Source organism: Emydura macquarii, unplaced genomic scaffold (genome assembly GCF_026122565.2).
Source record: "Emydura macquarii macquarii isolate MOO-44397 ecotype Brisbane River unplaced genomic scaffold, CSIRO-AGI_Emac_v2 contig_3287, whole genome shotgun sequence".
NCBI classification, from domain to species: domain Eukaryota; kingdom Metazoa; phylum Chordata; order Testudines; family Chelidae; genus Emydura; species Emydura macquarii.
In genome coordinates this window covers 2,676,801-2,688,794 of record NW_027133424.1, presented here as the reverse complement: position 1 = coordinate 2,688,794, position 11,994 = coordinate 2,676,801, and positions in this window count along the sequence as shown.

Genomic DNA, 11,994 nt, shown 5'->3' with positions numbered 1-11,994 from the left:
CCTAGCAGGGAAGAACAGACCTCCGACAGGGGTAGCTGAGGGTCTTAGTCCAAACATTGTGGGTCCCATGCAGGGGAAGTTCAGGCTAAGGCTGCTTTATTGCAAACTGGCTTCCCCGCCTCGGGACAAGGTGGTTTCTCACCACGCCAAGGAAAACAACTTCCTGATGGCGACAAAGTCGCTTGCAGGTAGATTAAAGCAGTTTTTAGCGTTCAGGTTTAACCACAGGGACTTTGGAATAGTGTTCTTGTCACGTGTTTCCATCCAGGTCTCAAAGTGCTTTGCAAAACTAACAAGTGCCTGGGAGGGAGGCAGGGAGGTGGTGTCACCATTTTACAGCAGCTGTGATTTTCTCATTCCATCACCAGTCCACTGGCACCAGTACAGCTCAACAATGCGAGCACCAGTGCAGACAGCCATCTTAACCACTGGTTCAGCAGGAGCCAGGAGAGCCTGCCTCCAGTACTGTGTATGAGGTGGATGGAAGATTCCTGCTAAACTGGAGGAGATAGGAAGTCTGTAATGTAGCCAGCCTGGGCCACGGTATATCTTGATTTTAATAAGGCTTTTGATATGGTCCCATGTGACATTCTCATAAGCAAAGTAGGGAAATGTGGTCTGTCTGAAGTTATTATAAGGTGGGTGCAACATTGGTTGAAAGGCTGTAGTCAAAGATTAGTTATCAATGGTTCACTGTCAAATTGGAGGAGAGGTTTTTAATGGGGTCTCACAGGGAACTGTACAGGGTCCTGTACTATTCAATATTTTCATTGATGACTTGAATAATGGAGGGAAGAGTATGCTTATAACATTTGCAGATGACCCAAGATGGGAAGGGTTGTAAGCACTTTGGAGGACAGGATTAGATTGCAAAACAACACTGACAAATTCAAGAATTGGTCTGAAATCAGCAAGATGAAATTCAATAAAGTTAAATGCAAAGCATTACACTTAGAAAGAAAAAGTCAAATGCACAGCTACAAAATGGGGAGTAACTGGCTCGGTGGTAGTACTGCTGAAGGATCTGGGGGTGATAGTGGATCACAAATTGAATATGAGTCATTAATGTGATGAGTTGCGAAAAAGACTAACATAATTCTGGGGTGTATTAACAGGAGTGTTGTATGTAAGACATGGGAGGTAATAGTCCCGTTCTACTCAGCACTGGTGAGGCCTCTGCTGGAGAACTGTGTCCAGGTCTGGGGGCCATGCTTCAAGAAAGAGGTGGACAAATTGGAGATAGTCTAGCGGAGAGCAATGAAAATGATAAAAGATTTAGAAAACCTGATCTATGGGGAAAGGTTTTTTTTTTTAAAAACTGGAATGTTTAGTCTTGAGAAAAGAATACTGAGGGGGGATGAGACAACAGTTTTCAAATATGTTAAGGCCTGTTCTAAAGAGGATGGTGATCAGATGTTCCCCAGGTCCACAGAAAGTAGGAAAAGTCATGGACTTAATCTTCAGCAAGGAAGATTTACATTTGATATTAGAGAAAGCTTGCTAACAAGGATAATTAGGTACTGGAATAGGTTTACAAGGGAGATTGTGGGATTCACCATCAGAGGGTTTTAAGAATAGGTGGGACATACACCTGTCAGGAATGATCTAGGTAGACTTTGTCCTGCCTCAGCACAGAGCTGGATGACTTCCAGCCCTACATTTCTGCGGTTCTGTATGCTGTTGTCAGTTGTTGGCTGAGTGTGTGTTCTCCCAGTGTGCATGCTGTCCCAGCTCTGCACAGATAACTGGGACACCAAACCGTGACTGGATTATCCAATAAGACCAGAGATACGTTTCAGTAATGAAAGGGAGTGTCTTAGGACCATTAACACATGTATGCTTGTTAAAATGGATCAGCTCAGTAAACAGCAGGAGTTTCCATTTCTCCTTCGGCTGGACCAAGACACTCCCTTTGAGGCCCTCTTTTATACATTGATACAAACAAGTTGCATATTGCCCCTCTGACGTGTAGTTGCCATCCTCTAGCATAGCAAGATACCTCCCTTTACCTTGTACAGGATGGTTCAATCAAAACAGCTCTATACATCACATTGTCATCCCCACCTTATTTTTAAGAGGGGTCAGTGTGTCCTTGTTATCTTTGGGGGGCGAGCTTGTCCCATTCCTGGTATTGGGATGTTCTAGAAGCACCTTTCTGGCATGTGCTTGCTGAGTGTCCTGTGCCTAGTGATGCTTTAGGAATGTGTGTTTTTTGCAATTCCAGCTCTATTCTTGTCAGTTTCTGTGAATTTGGACTCAGGTTTGCAGCCTGACTTCTGCGAACTTTGCTTTATAGAGCGTGACTATTACTTTACTCAGGCTTCATACCTGGCCTGTCATACTAGGCCTCATGTCTCAGATTACATACACTAATTCCTCACCCAGCTCAATTTATCACAACCACAGAGCACTCTTTCAGCACAAAGCAGTTCTTGTACTCCTCACCCTTTGATACCAGAGCATAAGCAGTGTTCGGCACACCCTCGGACCCTGGTGGGCTAGGGCCACTTGGCGGCGGCTGGCTTGGCAGCAGTGTGTGAACTACTGCTGGGTGGCACTCTTCCTGCTGCATTTGAACTTGGGTAAGGGGGCCTTGTGCTTCCGGAAATGCCATCTCTCAAGTGAAACAAAACCAATGTATGCCCCTGCCCCAAAGAGAGCACAGTCTGTTTAAGACAGGACGCTACACGTGAATATAACCAACAAAAGCAGGGGATGGGAGAAGGTGACCAGGGTAACAGTGGTAAGAAGCCATGGTTACATAGATTAGCTCTGAGTACAGTTTGACAGCTTTAAAGCACTTAGAGATATTTTTAATTACTATAAAATACCTGTTTTATTTATATTGGCAATCCCCAGAGCATTATCAGCTGGCAATTTCCTACTGGCATGTCAGTCATAGTGGCCCTTGGGAAAGGCTTGGAAAGTGGAGAAGGTATTGGCCAGAGAGGAGTGGTGCATGCACAAAGAGCAGTGAGGAAGACAGCTCAAAGGTATTTGTAGGACAAGTGGGTGGCTGAGGCTGGCAATCCTATTTCAAAGCAATAATTCAATTTGAGCAGAGGACTGATGCAGGTTGCCTGCCTCTTTTAGTGCTGCTTCCCCAAGGCTGGCAGCATGTGGAGAACGATGCACTTCTGGAGCAGAGAGATTTTAGGCTCTTTGTGTGCTACAGTGATTGAGAGATTCACAGGAGCCAGCTACTGAATCTGAGGTGCCCTTTTCAGTCACTAGAGGGTGATACAGAACAAGTTTTAAGTACATGTACTAGCCCATTAAGGACAAGTGTGACAAGGCCTACGTTTGTGGTAAGATGCTGTGCTTCCATCAGTCTCTTTGCAGGAACGTGGCAGTGTCATCAGCTATAATTAATATGATTACTGTGCATCATCATTTATAGCAGAGAAGTATTATCATGCCAGTTTTACAGACAGGAAAACTGAGACACAGAAGTTAATCAACTTACCAGAGGTCACAGAATGAGTCTGTGCAGACCCAGGAATGAAATCCAAGTCTGCTGACTTTCAGTCCTGTGATCCAGCCACATAACCATCCTTTCCCTCAAGGGATCTTTCATTCTAAAATCTAAATTTTACTTGCTCACAACTTTCTGAGGAAAATCTTCCTTTTGGGCTGAAACATCTTGTGCTATGTCTCATCCGAGAAAAACAGAGAGAGAGAGAGAGAGAGTGCATGTGCATGAAAATCTGTTCAGCCATTTACTTGTTATATGAACAGGCTGGGGTGGAAAGGCTTTCAACTGACTCCCCTCAGATCCTCTTCCCATTTTTAGATATCCCAGGGTGCATTGTTTTAAAACATCATATGTGGCCTGGACAGAGTCCTCGCTGAGAAACGTATGTTGTCTCTAGTCTGAAGCAATTGGGGTTTAAAATATCAGTTATGGCCATGTGAGAAATAGTGTTCCAAGCATTTATAGCAATCCCCTTCCCTGGAAAATGCTGTGCAGTAAGAAAGACATCCTATGAGGTTTCCAGGGCCCCATCTCTGAGCTTTGTCCCCTAGGAGGGGCAGGCCCTGCGCAACTGATACAAGCTGATGGATTAGCAGAAGACCCAGGCTCAGAACCTGGACCAGACTCTCTGATTTCATCCCAAGGGCCTGCTCTCTGCCTCAGGGCTTACTCTGTCTGTGCCAGTCTGCCTATCACTCTGCAGCTCCGCCCTCTTACCTCCTCAGAGGATAGGAGAGTTGATGTTGGTTTCTGAATGTAAAGCACTATATCTATCCACGGAACAGGCACTGGCATGGATGGCATCTGTGTAATCATCCCCCACACTCTCCCTCTGACATGTATCACCCTTTACCCAGGCAGGGTCACTTCAAGGGTGGGAGAAGCATTCAGTCTCCATGGCCCATTCTGTGATATGAAATGACCACCTTCTTTGCTGCAATCTGCCATTAGGAGTCCACCAGCTCATTTCATACAGCCAATAAGCAGCCATCCGGTACTAATGATTTTCTGTCACTGCTGCCGTGTCCTGCATATAAACCAGGGACATACATATGCAAGGGTCTCTATTGTTACTGGCCAGTGAGTATTCAGACATTTTCACCATAACTTTTAAACTTCCCTTCCCTACGGTGGGACGGTCTTACTGTTATTTTACCTAGAATAAAAGCAGGGACTGCCAAATAAAATTTTCCAGGAGCAACTGTGAATCCACTTACAAAGACTACCTGGAGACTGGGCCAGCATTTCTTGGCTATCATAGAAGGAAACAAGGTTGTCAGTACTGCATGTTAGCACTTGAAACAATTTAAAAGGAATATAATACAGGATCAACTTCATCCCTAGTGCAACACCATTGATTTCAGTGGAGTTACAGCAAGGATAGATTTGGCCCATTGCATTCAGTAAAGCTGCTTATTCAGGCAAAGGCTCAGTTTATTTATTTTATGTCATTTTTATTAACCACCACTTAAACTTGCAATTAAGGTCAGAAAAGTGTCTATAAAAATGGAAGCCGTTTATTCGTCCGCTCACCGAGTCTTTGAGTTATAGCCGCTGGCCTTATGAACAAACTCAAGATTTGCGCCTCCCTGCCCTGCCAAGCCCATACAGCTACAAGAAGAGTGAACTGAATTCTCTCCTGCCTCTCATATTAACAACATTGCCAGCTGCATTCAAAGTGCAGAATCTTTATTATTGGGGAGGCACAAAGAACACGGCTGGAGTTTCAGATGCTGGGGTGCTGGCAGTTAGAAATATTCTTTTGATTGGCCAGCTGAGCAAATTTGATCCCAAAGTGTCACTTTTACAGTCACTTCTTTGATTATAAATGTACTCCATTTTTTTCTAAGTCACTTCCCTCTGTTTTCAGAAGGTGTTGGTAGCCCTTGGTTATCTAATATTCCTTACAGACATTAACAATATCTGGAATACCAATACAGCCCCTTTGGAAACATTGGACTAGCATAATGGTATTAGGTACACTGAACTCTTCTCACGGGGATATTGTGGGGATAACTTAATTAAAGACTGAGATGTTCAGATACTACAGTAATGGGGGTCATGTAACACCATAAACAGACATAACAACCTTAGACTCTCTGGCTTCAAATGTCTGGGAAAGACCTGAGTTGTCAACACGCTGCTGGCAGATCCCTAGAGATCATTCACTGTGAAGTGTAAAAAGGAGAGAATGTGGGTGTGTATGTGGTGCATCAGAGAAGGGGCCTGGAGTCAGAACTGCTGCATTCTCCTGCCTCTGCCACCATATTGCCATGTGACCACAGGTAAGTCACAGGTTCCTCGTTTGTAAAACGGGGAGCGATGTGGCAGGGATTATGATTCTGTTTGACAGAATGAGTTGTGAGGCTCAATTAATATCTGAAGAGTCCTTAGAGACCTTTTCACTCAAAGAGGACCGGGCATGGAAATGCAAAATAGGATTATGGTTATGGGATTCTGACAGGGTGTCCACCAGTGATGTCCAGCAATAAGTGTTCCTTATGAAATGTGTAAAACTTTTTCCTAGACTGATGTTCTCACTGTCTCTGGCTCAGCATCATTCAGATCTCTTTCATCTTCTCTTTGGAGCCCTAGATCCTGGTCAGACTTTTCTGGGTAATGAGTCGGTGCTATCCATACTTCAGAACTATCCCTTCATTATGGAGAGTACAAACTCTCATTTTAAAACTCAATTCACTTCTCTCCCACACAAATCTGGGGTTCTGACTTTTCATTCTAAATAAGGCTCAATTATTATAATGCCTAGGAGCCCCAGTCATGAGCCAGGACCCCATTGCGCTAGGTGCTGTACAAACACAGAACAAGAAGGTCCTTGCCTTAAAGAGTTTACAATCTAAGTAAAAGCATAAGCAGCTGCTAGTTGACTTAACTGGCTGACATCCATTGCCTTAGAAGCTATATAGCAAATTTTAAAAGCACTATATAGGGTCTGGCCACTAGAGGGGACAGAGATGCATGCTGGTAGCATGGATTACACAGCTAGGGTCTGTTTTGTCCCTTTCCACCACCACCTTCCTTCAGACTGATGCCTTGTGCTCCATATTCTGTTTGTTTGTTTTTTAAGTAAGAGTTGGTTGGGAAATACGGGCCAGGGAGAGAGCAATGTATACGTTTTCTTCCCTTTTTTGCTGAATTTTCATTTTCTGATCACTTCTGCTTTATCGATGTTGCCATTGCTATTCAGTCTGGTTATAAACTGTTCATGGTATAGTGGAGCATCTGACATCCCTCCTGCTTCTATTTTTAGTGAAGTACATCTCAGGGACAGACCAAATTAGGCTATTTGTGTCTTTGTTTACTGTATTTGCAAGCAATACTTTATCTGGGTAAGACTTAACAGAAGATAAATTTAAATGTATTCATCCCAGTCTTTTCTCATCATAGCAAAGGAAGAGAAAACATTTTGGTAAATATGTTTATGCCTCAGTTTCTCTCCGTGCTTTGCTTTGCTATGTAGGAAGCATAAAGGGTTAAAAACTACTCTGGGGCAGGACAGGAGCTCTGAGGTGGGGATGTCACCTCACTGTGAGAGGAGGGATGAAGGGGGCATTAAGGACTGGCCAAAACAAATCAGATCCCTGGCAGGTCTGAACAGACGGTGGGAACCCAATTCCCAGTTTTATCTTTACTATTGCTTTCTGTTTCTAGAAAGCAATAGTAGAGATAAAAAGAATAAATGAACATTACCCTCATCATAGGAAACTCATTACAGGAAAGAGAAACTGGTGGTCCTACTAACCTGGATCTTCCAGTGATTATTGAGTGCTCAGACTTCAAGCCAAGTCTTTCTCTAACCTGCACCTCATTGGAGCCCAATGGAAAAATAGGGACTCACAACTCACTAGTTTCTTGCTGAGTTCATTTCTTGACTGAAGGCAAAACCCAAACTTCTGTGGCTGACCTGTAGCCACTGTATCCATTTCACCAGCCCAGCTCTGCATTCTAGAACCTCCTCCACTCATATATACACAGGCAAGACTCCTGGGACATTATATCAGCATCTCCTGCCATCAACTCTGCAGAATTTCTTGCAGAAAGGACCAGTTAAAAAGCCACATTTTAGACGCCAGTCCAACATCTCCTTAGGATGATTCAATGTGTGAAGAGAAGACTGTCAGGTTTGTCAAATTATTCTTGCCTTTACCTGTTAAAGAGGATTTAACTGAGAGGATTTTACTAATTGATTGTGAAGGTTGCTGGAGGCTGGACATGTTACTTTAAAAGGTAACGGCAGGAACAGTCCATCAGGAAGGCAGCACACATTAAAAAGAGACAAATAAACCAAAAGCAAGTCCATTGGGCTTAAAATCAAGCTAACTGTTTCTGACTAGCTGTTTTTTCCATCTGTATATTCCTGACGTTTTACTTTCAAGGTGAGATGACATGATGCTAAACTACAAGGAAAGTAACATGTCCACCAAACTAAATGGACCTGCATCTCCTCTAATGTATGTATCTACAAGTGCTGTTTATGTTATATCCATAAAAAGGTGTCTAGGCACCTTTGACATACTTTTAAAACCTAATATAGCAATACAATCCACATCAAGTCCGGTGTGGGCTATTGTCACAGCATGATTGACTCCTTTAAAAGGGAGGGGGGACCAATGCAACTGGAGTGATTATTTGTTGCCCAGCTGGGCTTAAGGGAAGGCACCATCATCTTATAAAGGAGAAGGTTGGCAGATGTCCACAGACACTGCAGGAAGGAAGAAGGTTCCTGCAGGGCTCTGAGTCAGCAGGGAAGACCAAACTTCCAGCATGATGTGCTGGGAGAGTAGGAAGACAGACCCCCAGGGAGCAAGGGCTGTCCCAGCTTAGGACTGAGGCAAAAGAAACGAGCTTTCAAGAGAAACACAGACCCTCAGGGAGCGGGATCTGGGCACAAATGAAACTGGATGAAGAAAGACCATGTAGGTCTGAGGTCTATTTTTGAGAGACGTGGTGTAGGATAGTTGTCCCAACCCTTCCAGCTACAGTGGGACCCTCCTCTTTCCAGGACAGGGGAACTCCATGGCCTCTCTGCTGGGAGATCATCCTCACTAGGGAAGCATCTCTCACTGTGCCTGCTTTGCTTGTTCTCCTGGCTCCTGCTCTCTAGCATGGAGATGTGAGTGGGTAACACCCTCTCTCTCTCAGGCTCCAACCCTCCGCTTGAGCTTCTCAGCTTAGATATCAGCAGGCAACTCTCTCTGCTGCTCACTGATCTTTAGACTTCTCCAGCCCTGGCCCTCTGGCTTGGGATGCCAGCCAGCAAACATCTCTTGCTGCTTTCCTGCCTTCAGCCTTCTCTGGGGATCTTCCCTTGGTCTCTGACAACTGTCAGCTGCACTTCTGACTCTTACTAGGTCTCTCTCACCTCTAGGGACCAGGGTCCTCTTCTAAGCCCAATTAAGAGACAGTTGATGAGACACAGGTGCACTGGCCCTGCTCGATCTTAAAAGGCTAGCGTCACCCTGTGACCGTTCTCCTCACTGTAGAGCCTGAAGAGTATGTAACCCACCAGAACATGAAGTTATCCCACCAGCCTCCACAATCCCAGCCTCTCACCTCATCCTTTCCCCCTCCCCACCCGCTGATACCTGAGGTGTGTGGATTGCAGTGTGCCCTGAAGCCCAACACATCTGGAGCGGGGAAAGGATGAAATCCACAGTAAAAGGGCCTTCTTGGAGAGCCCACCCATTGGCCGGTCTCTCCCTTTTAAACCAAGGGCACTCCAGCTGAAAAGTCTTCACTGGTGGAGTACTGCTCAGGGAAAGAGAGGTTGTCTCTCAGAGAAGCCAGTCCCAAGCCCCTAGGGCTTTATAGGTCTATTACGTCATCGTACGCTATTAAACAGTGATGTGAAGGCAACGAACTAGGTGAGTCATGAGGCTCATCTTATTTTCCAAGCAAGAACATATCCCCTCTCTACTTTCCCTGTTTCAATGTATGATCTCCACCACACCTCCCTTCCCCCTGAAAAGTTCCACCCTTTCCCACTGAGCTGGAGGTTTGGGAACCACTTGCGCAGCTGAGGCATGTTGTCGTGAGCTCATGAAACAGGAGAGCCAAGTGGTGAGAGAACACGTTAGCACAAGTGAACGTTTTCAGGACTGGTATCTGCTTTCACCTCCCAGCAAGCAGAATGCTATCCCATTCACCTAGTGGGACACAGAAGATTGTAAGGGGGAAGATGCTGAGCATATCCTGATGAAATCAGACCAGAGGTTACCCTGCAGTCCCTGCTCAGTCCATTAATGAAAACTATAATTTTGCTAAAATGACACTATGAGGCGAAATATGTGGCATAAATATTTACACTTTACTAATGTTGGGGAGTTACAAGGAAACATTGGTGGAGAAGTCATGCTATGAAAAGACCTTCTTCGGAATGGAAGGTGAAATGAGAGGAACAAGTCCTTTGATGATATAATTTGGAAATACATCACGCTTTGTTAGGACCCATCTATGCACCGCTGAAGTTACTAGGAGCATTGTCATTGACTTCAGTGAGAGCTGGAGCAATCCCCCATTGCCTTTCTTCTATTTCCCTGCTTCCTAGTCCAGCACTAACAGCCTGAATTAAAAAAACACACTGCCGCCTCTTTTGTGAGGTAGAAATTCTGTTAGCATATGTATCCTGGAGGCAGTTGGCAGGAGATGAAGGAGACAGCAGCAAGAACTGGGAGTTGGTTCTTTAATATTTAACCTTCTCTAGCACTGGGTTTTTTAATCAGTTTGTGTGTTATCCTCCATCCCAGTTCAAAGAAGATTTTCCCTTGGAGATTTCAGAGCTCAGTCCCAGGGGCAAGGAAAACAGAAGACTCTCCCCAGAGGCGTCAGGGGCTGAATCTGGCCTCGGTTACTTTGGTGTAATCAGGAAGGAGTGACTCCACTGAAGTGGGTGGAATTACCCCTGTGTAAAAGTAACGTAAGTGAGATCAGAATCAGGCCCCCTGTCTGTTCCAGGAGAAGTCTCAGATCTTGGTAGCAGTGTAAGATCCATCCATAAAGAGTGGTAATAGGTATATGGGTCTCTTCAGAGTTCAGTCTAAGTTTGACTAGGACTCCAGTCCTATTGTAACCACTGCCTGTGGGTTCACTGGTAAGCTTGATGTTAATGTGCTGCATCAGCTGAGGGTCTGTTCTCCCACTTACATACAAGGAATTCCATGTATGTGGCTTGCATTATTATACATTTATGCCTCTATAAATCCCTTATGCATTATTGGCAGAATAGACCCACCAACTCAGAACAGCTGAGCTGATGAGTATGAAATCCTAGTGTCTCTGATTCCTGGGACATCTTTATTTACCATATACATCTATTTTTGCTGTAACTAGACCGGCAAAGTCAGCCTTATTATTTTTGTCATCCTGACATTATTATTATTATTATTGCTATTTTTATTGCACCAAAAGTGTCTAAATATTATGTCAAATACCAGGCACAAGATCCTTGCTCTCAGGAATAGATACATAAATTAGAAATAATTCATTCTGCTTTCTGTTACTCTGTTAGTCACTGTAGGGATAAGCTGAGGATGATTACTGACATCTAACCTTAAAAAGGTCATAGAGGAGTTCTTAAACTAAGCGCTGGGGGAAAGCCCAAAGGTGTGTAGATTTGGACAAAGACATCCCTTCTGAGAGGATTTATTAAAGAAGTTACTCTATATCCTAGTAAATAAAAGAGGATAGACGTTAATAAAGTACAGGCAGGAACTGAAGAAAAACAGTCAAATGAAAAAGAACCCCATTTAATTGCATTACACAATGGCAGACAAGTAAATATTGACACATTTTATAAGAGCTTGTATACATATGCTAGAAGTCTAAATACTAAGTTGGGTGAATTTGATTGCCTGATATTAAATGAGGATATTGCTGTAATAGGCATCACAGAAACTTGGTGGAATGATGATAATCAATGGGACATGGTAGTACTAAGGTGCGATATATATAGGAATGACAAAGTAGGTTACGCCGGTGAAGAAGTGGTACTATATGTGAAAAAAAGCATGGAGTCAAATATAGTAAAAATCTTAAATGAATCAAACTGTACATAGAATTGCTATGAATAGAAATTCCAAGCTTCAATAATAAGAGTATAGCACTAGGAATACACAACTGACCACCTGACCAGGATAGTGACAATGACTGTGAAATGCTCAGGAAGATTAGAGAGACTACAAAAACAGAAAACCTGATAATAATTGGGGATTTCAATAATCCCGTATAGACTGGGTACATGTCACCTCAGGATGGGATGCAGAGATAAAATTTCTCGACAGCATTAATGGCTGCTGCTTGGAGCAGCTAGTCCTGTAACCTACAAGGGGAGAGGCAATTCTTGATTTTATCCTAAGTGGAGCACAGGATTTGGTCCACAATGTGAATATAGCTGAACTGCTTAGTAATAGCAACCATAATGTAATGAAATTTAACATCTCTGTAGGAGCTAAAATACCAAAGAAATCCACCACAGCAGCATTTAACTTCAAAAAGGGGAACTG